The sequence below is a fragment of the Coenobita brevimanus genome, chromosome 39 (genome assembly GCF_032717465.1).
Source record: "Coenobita brevimanus isolate Jiangsu-jjx chromosome 39, ASM3271746v2, whole genome shotgun sequence".
Lineage (NCBI taxonomy): Eukaryota > Metazoa > Arthropoda > Malacostraca > Decapoda > Coenobitidae > Coenobita > Coenobita brevimanus.
The window spans coordinates 7,248,537-7,258,970 of NC_136992.1; the positions used below are offsets into that span (position 1 = coordinate 7,248,537).

Below are 10,434 nucleotides of genomic sequence, written 5' to 3' on the forward strand. Positions count from 1 at the left end.
TGGTGTGGGCGTGAGTGTGTGGCAGTGGCTGTGGGAAATGAAGTAAGAATGCAGGATGGACATCGACAACGTTGACTGAGCCGTCCTCGCAACACACAAGAAATCGCCCCGTGGAGTGTTATAGGAGTGTTATATATGACCCAGCGCATCAACGTTATATCAGAAAACTATCAAAGCTGTACAGAATATACTCAAACATCCTAAAAATATATTGTCTACGTATCTGTCTGTCCATAGCCAGACGCCTTAATCCCTTAAGTGGTGGCCACAAGCAAATAGCCACCATGTCGCCGTGTCCCTTGTCATTTCTCTGCCCCCCACTAACTTAAATATATTGTCGCATTAAAATATACTGTCAGGACAATTAAACACAAGATACCAACAGTCTCACGTAGTTGTTTAATGGAGTCCAGTTGGTTACGTAGCAACTTATACGTGACTTGGTGCAGTTACGAAAAAAATTAATAAGAGTGTCAAATTATCTTTACTAAGGGGATTATGATAGTTATTTCGATCGTACCTGACAGAGATTTGCGTCCTCCTTTAGCCAGTTACTTGTTATCTAATGGTAGAATAAGTTAATGCTACAACCATTTTTTTACGTCATTTCTTCAGCATTTCTTCATAGGTAGTGACATATTTTACTGCCCATCTCCTGTATCAGCTCAGCATTCCATATGGAGAGGGGGCAATTACTCGCCAGGTGAGACTACATCAACTATAGTAACAAGCAAGTATAACACTGTATCTTTATACACAAACGTCCATGTACCATCATTCAGGGACTTCGAACGTGTAATGTCCTGAAATTTTACCAGCAATATAAACTTCAAGCAAATTAGTTAGGGTGCTAGTTAAAAGACACACACACACACACACACACACACACACACACACACACACACACACACACACACACACGTTTAACCTAAAAGCGAGAAGTGGGATGTAGACTCCAAAATTTTGACAATGATTTTTGAAGTGCTTGACAATGATGTAACGTACCTGGCCTTCCTATTTGCTTGCTGACTGCACTTTGTATTATGGGATGCAGGGTAACCCTGCATACGAGTAATAACCACAGGCGTTCCATAAACAACCGTGAAAAATTAGGGGTTTGCATTCCACCTTACGATTTAAGGTTTAAGAACACGACCTTTTGTATCAGTTACGTACGACATAATTTGAGACCAATATACAGTAACCTATTGTCATTGGAGGTCAGTTTTCTGCACGACGACATTTCACTTTCGAGAAGGCTCTTACTAATTTTGTACAACTTCGAATATCTCTTACACATACCCACTTTGTATTCAATGGTCAAAATTTTTTGTAAAATTTTTAAAGATATGTTCTTTAGTTATTATGAAGTCCGTGTACAGACAGTTATATAGATTCCTTGTTATATGCCACCTTGTTACAGTTAATCTTTAGGTATTTGGTCATCAAATCGTCGTGGGAGAATAAAAAGTCGTCTGAGAAGAGTTCAAGAGGAGATACTGTTCAAATATTTAACTCTAATAAATAAAACTCTACGAATGACCTCTCATTTGTTTGTATATTATGTAACTGACCCTGAGCATAGACTAGAGAAGATCTGTTCCCTGAGGACCAGTATTATTTGGTCTTTGAAAATACTGCAATTCTACTCACTCGATAATCACATGACGTTCTGACGATACCTTACTTAGCTTTTGGTTTATATTTAAATTAAAGTTCACACAGCTTTTGGTGTTATAGATATTTAGGTGTTAAAGATGATCATTGCAAATGTGTTTTTAATTATACTTATAATGTTACTCGTTGTTTCCTCTAATTCTTGAAATATAATTAAAGATTTTATGTTAACACAATCCTTATTTTCTCTTATTCTATGTTGAAAGCAGTAGAAAATTTAGAGTTCTGTTTTTTTCCAACCTTGTATTTTATTATTAGGTAAAAAACTGAGGCCTTATTTTTATCACTGTCTAAAGTTATGAAAATATGGCCGGATTATTGAGAATATGTATCATTAGTGCCAACCACAAAATAAGTCGACAATTCTGACCGAAATTTGCAGATTTTTTTTTTTTTTTTTTTAAGCAAAGAACAAGGAAAAGAATGCAAAACATTTTCCCACGTCTTTCCCGCAAACACAGATCTTAGTTACAGCAGAGAACTCAAGCTCTTTCGTAGGTTTCGGCCCAGAGCACAGACGAGTCGACGAGAAAAACAAGAGTTAGTTTTATGTTTCTCAATTGCACCACAACCATATTTTTTTTTTCCAAGTTACAGTCTTCCTTTTGATGAGGGACAGCAACTGTCGAATTTATATCAAGGTATCAGTTCTGCTGTTGCAGGCACGAATTTTAAAGGGCGGGGGGGAGCTGCCTTCTAGGGAGTACCCCACCCTGTTTTCGGTAGACCAGTGGTCACTTCCACCCCCCACCCCCCCAAAAAAAAAAAGTTATTTTACCAAACTTCATGCAATGACTACATGTTTGCACCTATATTTACCTATATTATTGTACTACATTTATTGAAACAGATAAAATATAAGTGATTTTTTTCTTATCATTTAGGTGCAGTAAGTAGTAATTGTTAGGAATCACCCGCACTTTTTCCATGATGCTGGATCCTGCCCTGTGCTGGGTGAATGGGGACAAGGAAGAAGTAAACTTTCATAATGTGACTGGCTCAGGAATCGAACTAAGGATCTTTTAGTTGTCAACTCAATGGGCTAACCAATTCAATGGGCTAACCAATACAGTACCTGCTCGTACAGGAAGGGTAGCGTTAGATGGTTCTTTGTGTCACTAGTTATTAATATAGCCATGTACTGTCCATTAGTTTGTCAAATATTCCATCACATCTACTTCTGACCACCCTTGGATTGAGAATATTCTAAAGCTGAATAAGACGATGTGTTTCTCTGTTTACAGATGACTCTGTAACATAATTCGTCATGGAGGAATGTCACGGACATGTGCTAAGTGTGAAACAGAAAAGTGGAGTAATTATCTATAATGTCCCTAACTGTACTACTTTTGACAGACGAATCAGTCAGCCCAATCTGCTAGCTAGAGTTGATGGGAGATACACTCGACAACACTTCATGGAGGTCAAGTGTCTCTCTGCATTACGAGTTACTCCCACAGCCATGTACCAATTAGGGCAGGCGAACCAGTCAGTCCACTCGAGTGTCTTCTTGCCATTGTCGGTAACGCCTTGCCAGGGACCCACGACGCGAGTCATATCTTCACAGTCACTCGAGCTTACCACCCAGTTCGTCACCAAGCTGCAGACAGCGAACATGTACAGTGAGGATTCCCACTTTCCATCTTCGCTTTTGTATTCACCTTCTTCAAACGTGTTATACCCTTTGATGTTCGTAATAACCCTGTTCTGGCTGCATGCTGAACTGTTCCCAGGATTCATGGACTCTTCCACATCGGTACTGAGGTTGATAAGGAATTGTAGTTCAGTTAGTAATACATTATTTGAAGGCTTCGTGCATACTAGCCAGTCTATGTTTCCCAGTTTGGGTTCCTCGATAGCTAAAGCCAAAGCAGTAACCCCAAAATTGTCAGAGCACTTTTTTTCACCTCTGACCTCTGAGTCATTAACCCACGTGATGGTATTGCTGGTAGAGGCTGATGTAGTACTTGCTGTAGAGAGCGTTGGTGTTGTACCTCTTGACGGATGAATGTTAGGTGTCGATGAAGGAGCTGGTGGGATGGTGGTAGTTGTTGGGGAGAATGCTGGTATTCTTGGCAAGGGAGACCCTGGCGTAGATGGGGTTGATGATGGCGTAGTTGTTGCTGAACCAGTTGTTGATGCAGCAATAGCTGGTGTTGATGGAGATGTTAATGCAATAGTTACTGTTATGGAAACAGTTGGTGAGAAAGTTGTTGATGAAGCGGAGGTTGATGCTGATGATGATGATGGAATATATCTTGTAGTTACTGGAGGAACATCTGCTCTTGTCGCTGACTGTGGCATGAGCGATTCTGTTAAAAAGAATAAATCTTTAAGGTTTATATAACATGGAGGATTGTGAGACTATGACTTGTCAGTTTTTGTTATGGAAAGAAAACAATAACTATGCTATGAGGCTCCTGAGAATTTTGACTGCCATATTTGAAAATGAGTCTTCATTCTTACAGTCATACAAAGAACAGACCACTTCATTAAACCACTTCATCACCATGTAAAATGTGTGAATACTGAAAAGGAAAGCGTGGCCAAAAAGGTAGTCATTTATTACTACATGCTTGCTAAATGATGTTTCAGTATAGCACTGTAGCTCTCAGCTTCGCTAGTGAACAGTTTGCTTCTGTAAATAAGGTTGAATTCAATGACAAATCAGTTTAAACAAAAAGTTAAGGCCCTGATAGTGAGTATTACTGAGAATGCCTGAATATGGGCAGCTTTATAGGTCACAGTAAATCAACATTGTAACATGAGAAGACAGCAGCACTGGTACAAGATTTGGCTTGCACGTGAGCCTTTTAGCTTCATGCCAATGAATGTACATAATCAGGCACTGAGGATATGATTTCACGACTCTCTAGCAAGCTCTGCTATTGATATATAGGTAGTGCATTAGCATAACGATTTATATGAGATCCTTTAACTAGTTGTGTGAATGCAGCCACTCTTCATGTTATCAGACTTTTATTTTTTAATCGCTAGACTAACATAATATTACTAATAAGTCCGTGTCACCATTGTCAGTAAGATCTAACAGTACTGAGTAGTAAATTGCATTGTATTCAATTGCACTTAAAATCTTATTGAGTTGAGAGTATTACTGTTAATTTGTATGTATGGTTAGGGTTTATTAATGTTTTTTTTTTTCATTATTATTTTAGTGAAATTTCAGTGTTCATGTTTATCTCATATTCACCAGTCTTCCCAAACACTGAGCTACTTTAATGTGCTTCTGTAGAATAGTACTCTCATTCCCCATTCCCCATCAACATTCTGTGACAGGAATGTTTCTCCACTGGGCTGAAGTGAATCCTGCAGAGGTGGACTTGCCTAGCACATAACTAATGGCCTGCCCACACTGTCTTGGCTCTGTTTTGTTCCTGAGACCTGCCTCAGCCAACTACAGTGTTTTTCAATTGTACAATATCTTGATATTACAAAGACCCTCTGATGTACTCAACTGCCCCTAACTGATTGGCCGAGGTGGTAAAATCTCTCTCTCTCTCTCTCTCTCTCTCTCTCTCTCTCTCTCTCTCTCTCTCTCACACACACACACACACACACACACACACACACACACACACACACACACGCATTCCATTTCTGAAATCCGGTTTTCGCCAGTGTTCATCTTAGTCTTCACACCGGGTTGCAGATAGTAACCGTGACTGTATCCGGTGGCAGCGGTGGGATCCATCACCAGGTCGGACCTCTGTGGAAAGGAGTCAGCCAGGCCACACACCATCTGCCCACTGCTGATGAACGCACTCCATGCCACGCACCCGACCAAGGTAAAGCATCGTGCCCGACACATACCTTAAACACACAACAAAGTATCATTATCACCTTTATTGTCTTTCACCTCCACCATCTTTATTATTTTACTATCAGCATGAGTAACAGTACCAGCATAAATTTCACTGTCATCATTACTGTCGTTATTGCCATTGTCATCAAAATAGGGTAGAATAAACCGAAACATAATAGAGTTGGACAGCCTTGTAGGGCGTTATAAGAGGAGCATAACATCAAGGTAAAAAGAGGCCGTGTTTAACGATATGTGAAGGATAATGCAGGTCAGACACATAGGATGGGGCAAAACAGCAGAATTATGTAACTGATTACAAAAAAAGCGCATCTGGAATAAATTCTAAACCCATAAGTACCCCCATCAACGAAGTTGGAGGAGATTATGCATTCACCTATGTTCGTTTGCTTGTTTTTCCAAGCGATATATCCAAAAGTTCCAAGTGAATTTTGGTGAAATTCAGTGGAAGAGTGGGCCCTGGGCCAAGAAAGAATGAACTAAATTTGGGGGCGGATCCGAATCCTATGTATTCCACTGAATCCGGATTCTGTTTAATGGCAATGGCATTGGCGGAGGTATGCACTTTCTGAATGCATTCTAGATTATTATGTACTGAAGAAGCAATCTAAAAACAACTGAATAAAACAACTGAATGCCCGCTCCGTCACGAGTCAATGGAAGTTTGAGAAACTATCCACGCCCTATTTTTTTTTTTTTTCATTAATTGCTCCTGTTTGCTGTACAGGAATCCGAAACTTAAACATTGTAAATATTATACATTTCAATATCCTTATTTTAAAATACTTCTAATCACCATTTTCTCCCAATCCTTTTCGCATGATAATAAACTGAATGGGGAGGATGTACAGTCGTCATCAAAAGTCTTGTCATCATCTCAAAGTTCTCTCTCTCTCTCTCTCTCTCTCTCTCTCTCTCTCTCTCTCTCTCTCTCTCTCTCTCTCTCAAGTGATTTAGATCTTAACTGTGTGTAATGCCAACAAATCGACATTCATATTTTTTTTGGTCACGGATCACTGTCATCAGGGTCAGTTACTGTGGATTCAAAAGACTAATTTTCAAAGTTCATAGAGATAAAAGCTGGACAGGAGACTGGACTTTTGATGCTGATTGTACAGTACTTAAAAGTAAAAGAAAATGCACAAATTGGAGATTCAGTTATCGGAGTATCGAGTGAAATGTGCAAGATATCCATCCAGAGCACTGTCTCTACTCATATCTTGCTTACGAGATGCAGTGGTGTAAACTGTTCTGAGAAGTTTCAGTCATTCTGAAGGTTGAGAGTACTTGAAAGGTACTTGAATGTAATGAAAAGTGCACCATCATACTGAAGAATTAAAGCTTTTAGCCGAATATTTACTTCTCACTTACAACGAGATGCAATGGGAGCGACCATTAAAGAATGTTCGTACATCCTGAAGCCCGGCAGTATGTAATCCGCTCCCAGTCCTCCGTGGGCTATTGCAGACGGCCACAGTAACGCCCAAACGCCCATACCAGTCCACACCGCCCACATTCTGCCTCTAATCACATTCATCTTCGCCTGTCCCACCTGCAAACAAGACACTGCGCTGTATCATCGTTAGTGTTCGAGATTTCTTTCTTTTTTTTTCTTTTTTTTTTTTTGCACCTCGTTTTTAGTAATTTATTTCTCCGTATGAACTGTTAAAATTTTCTTCATCAGCAGCTTGATCATACCAGCACACACTGCCCACACCCTTACTGTCACCGCCCTTGCCTGCATCCTGTAAGCAAGACACTGGGGCTTTTAATGGTGCACGAACGGAAGCTGTGAAGTTTGCCGTGCCATAATAGTGCAATGATAACCTAATAAAAATATATTCTGGGTGATTAATTGAACAGGTTATGTGGTGTGAAGTGGAATTCAGAGGAACGTGAGCAAAAGATGAAAAAAAGTAACCATATAGTCAAAGAGAAACAATATAACTGGAAAACTGAAAAACAATGTGCAGAGGAATTAGTCAGTGAAATGGAAGCATAGCATTTCAGAAGTCATACATGGAGCACATACAACCAGTATTAAGTGATGATAAAATGCTGTGTGGTACTGGAAAGGTATCAACTGGCGAGAGAGAAATAGCATGGTCAGTTTCAGAAGCAGAACAAGAAAAAAAAAATGTAAGGGAAGAAATGGAAGGAGTGGACGCAAGACAGGAAATAGAATGAAAGAAGGAATAGCTGAAAGCAAGAAAAGTTGATGGCATTAGGAATGAGAAGGAAAAACATAAGGAATGTTGTGGAAAATCAAGGCATATTTCTCTGGAAATGGGAAAATGTACTGATAAGAGATGTGTAGGTTTTATACGGGAAAATGTAGCTGAAGTAAAAGGAAGAATGAAAGAATACAACTAAATCGAAGCGAGATAAAATAAATAAATGGGCAACAACATAAATCCAGAGCGATGAGCTGAAATGACGAAAAAAGGGTAGTAACAAAAATGGCTGAGGTGAATGGTATACAAAGAAGGACTGAGGTGCTCGATGACGTGGAGGTCAAACTAGTGAAGAATGCTGCTAAAAGTTTGAGTGGTCAGGTAGCAGTTGTTAATATAAATTAAACTTGAAAATGATACTATGTAGTGGGGAAAGCGTAGTGAGCTATTAATGGGAAGTATACCAAAATGGCCAGGTTAGTGGAACTGTATCAATGGTACAAAAAAAAAAAAAAAAAAATAGGCTGCAAAAGATAACCTTGGAATAAGGCTAATGAGTGCTGTGATTTCGCTAAATGGAAGAACAAGTACAGAAAAGGTAAGACAGGTGTCATGTCAAATAAGTAATAAACAAGGTAGATACCGAAGAAGTTTTTTAATGAGATATTTGAAGGAAGACAGTGAAAAAAAAAATAAAAAATATTTAATTTTTTTGGTATTAGAGGTTAACTACTAAATGCTGCGAAGGGTTTTTATATTGGGACTGACGCATGTGTATGAGCAGATGGATGTTTAAATTTGTGGCTCAGTATTAGTACTGGAGTTTCTATCTATTATCTGTCTATCTATCCGTCTATATCTATATCTGTCTATATAGATTGGTAGACAGGGGGATATGAGAGGAGAATAAATTTATCCCATATCTGATGTGTGCAAATGATGCTGCGTTGCTTAATGTGAGTGAAATCTTTGTTAACTGTTCCGAGTTTTGTGAATGTTTGTGAGTAGCAAGGCCTGAATGTTAATATGAATGTAAAAGTAAAATAATGGCGGGTTAGTGAGAAGGTGACTCAGATTAAGATGCTTTAGTGAGTGAAGAGAAATTCAAATTGATGGAAAAGTTCTACAGTAGTATATAAGTATGTATATGAAAATAACCAAGGAGGTAAAGTGACTGGTGCTATGAAAGCCTTGATATGAAACAGAGATCTGAGAACGAAGGGCACCAGAGAGGGGTATGTTTGTGTGTGGCTGTGTTAATTCTTATTTTCTTACCGTAATGAACCAAAGTACATTATATTCATTACTCTCAACTGCTTTATAAGTGTTCTGTCTTTGTACGAGTACACTACTTTAGGTAAAATTTTGTGATAATATCGTTATTATAATCAGTCCTATCATTTTCTAAATCAGGCCAAGGATTGGTACATACAGAGGGTGTCAAAATATACACACACACACACACACACACACACACACACACAGTAGATAAAAAGATAGAGAGATGGATAGAATCGATAGATAGGTAAATATACATATAAATAAAAAGATAGATAGATATACATTACAACTCTCGTGTGTGGGAAGGCTCCACACATACAGCTCTGCTCGTCAAGATGGAGTCAAAGGCTTTTAGTCTCAGTAACTCTCCACTTCTTACTGGCTTAACCTTTACCTCTTCGTCGCACTGTTGCATTTTTATCTCTTTTCTATCGCTACTTCAATGGTCACTGCTCTTCTGAACTGCCTTCTTGCATCCCACTACTACTCTGGCGGCTGCGTACCACCCGTCTAGTAACAAACTCTCACCCCTTTTCCGTCCAACTCTCTAATGCAATAGTTAACCGTTACTTCCAGTCCATTCTGTATTCAACAGGTCAGCTCTGGAACTGCCTTCCTCTGTCTGTATTTCCTACTGCCTATGATCTTCAGTCTTCCATATGCAGTATGTCCAAGCATCTCGAAATGAACGGATCTTGAATTTGGCTCTCTGTTATTTCCTTTTTTTTTTTTTTTTTTTTTTGGGGGGGTGGGAACAATTTGCGGATTCATGCCTTTGGTTCCTTCTTCCATTCAAAACGAAAAAAAATGTTTATAACTGTGGTGATGAGATGTACAATATTGCTATGTGGTAAACCATTAACACAGGAATGTGAAGTCAGTTTGTATACATGTTAGCCATTTCCTCTCTAGATGTTAGTATACAAATCATCATTCATTCATTCATTGCCAGACGCCATGTATCCCAGACGGGGTGGCCAATGGCTTAGAGTTAATTGTTTTACAGGGAGGGGCACTAATCCTCCACCAACCCCACTTGACACGTAGGGATGCCAACAGCATCTGGTGTTCCCAGGCGGTCACCCATCCAAGTACTAACCAGACCCAACGTTGCTTAACTTCGCTGATCGGACGGGAAGCGGTGTACTCAACGTGGTATGGCCGTTGGCCATATAAATGATAGTATAAATAATAAATTATTATTATTATGTGAAATACGTTTGATACTTTCTGGTCACACACTCTCTTTATATTACTTGTGTGAAAAAGATGAGAAATAAATATTGAGAAGAACCTTAGTTAGTCCTTGAAAATATTCATGGGACATAATCTCAGCATGTGCTGCGATCGCACCCAATAGAGAGCAAAATATAGATTAAAACACTGGTGTTAGTAGCACTCATCACAATTACTGTTGCATGTTTTATAAGAAATGCCAGCAGTAATGTTACTAGTACGGTT

At 39.1% G+C, this 10,434-nt stretch overlaps 1 non-coding gene across 1 annotated transcript; it reads right to left on the bottom strand.

The window, feature by feature from the left end:
• Positions 1–10,023: 10,023 nt before the first annotated feature.
• LOC145396906 (5S ribosomal RNA) lies at positions 10,024–10,142 on the bottom strand. The gene has a single exon (XR_013896864.1). It is a non-coding gene; the product is annotated as a 5S ribosomal RNA (ribosomal RNA).
• Between the last annotated feature and the right edge of the window lie 292 nt (positions 10,143–10,434).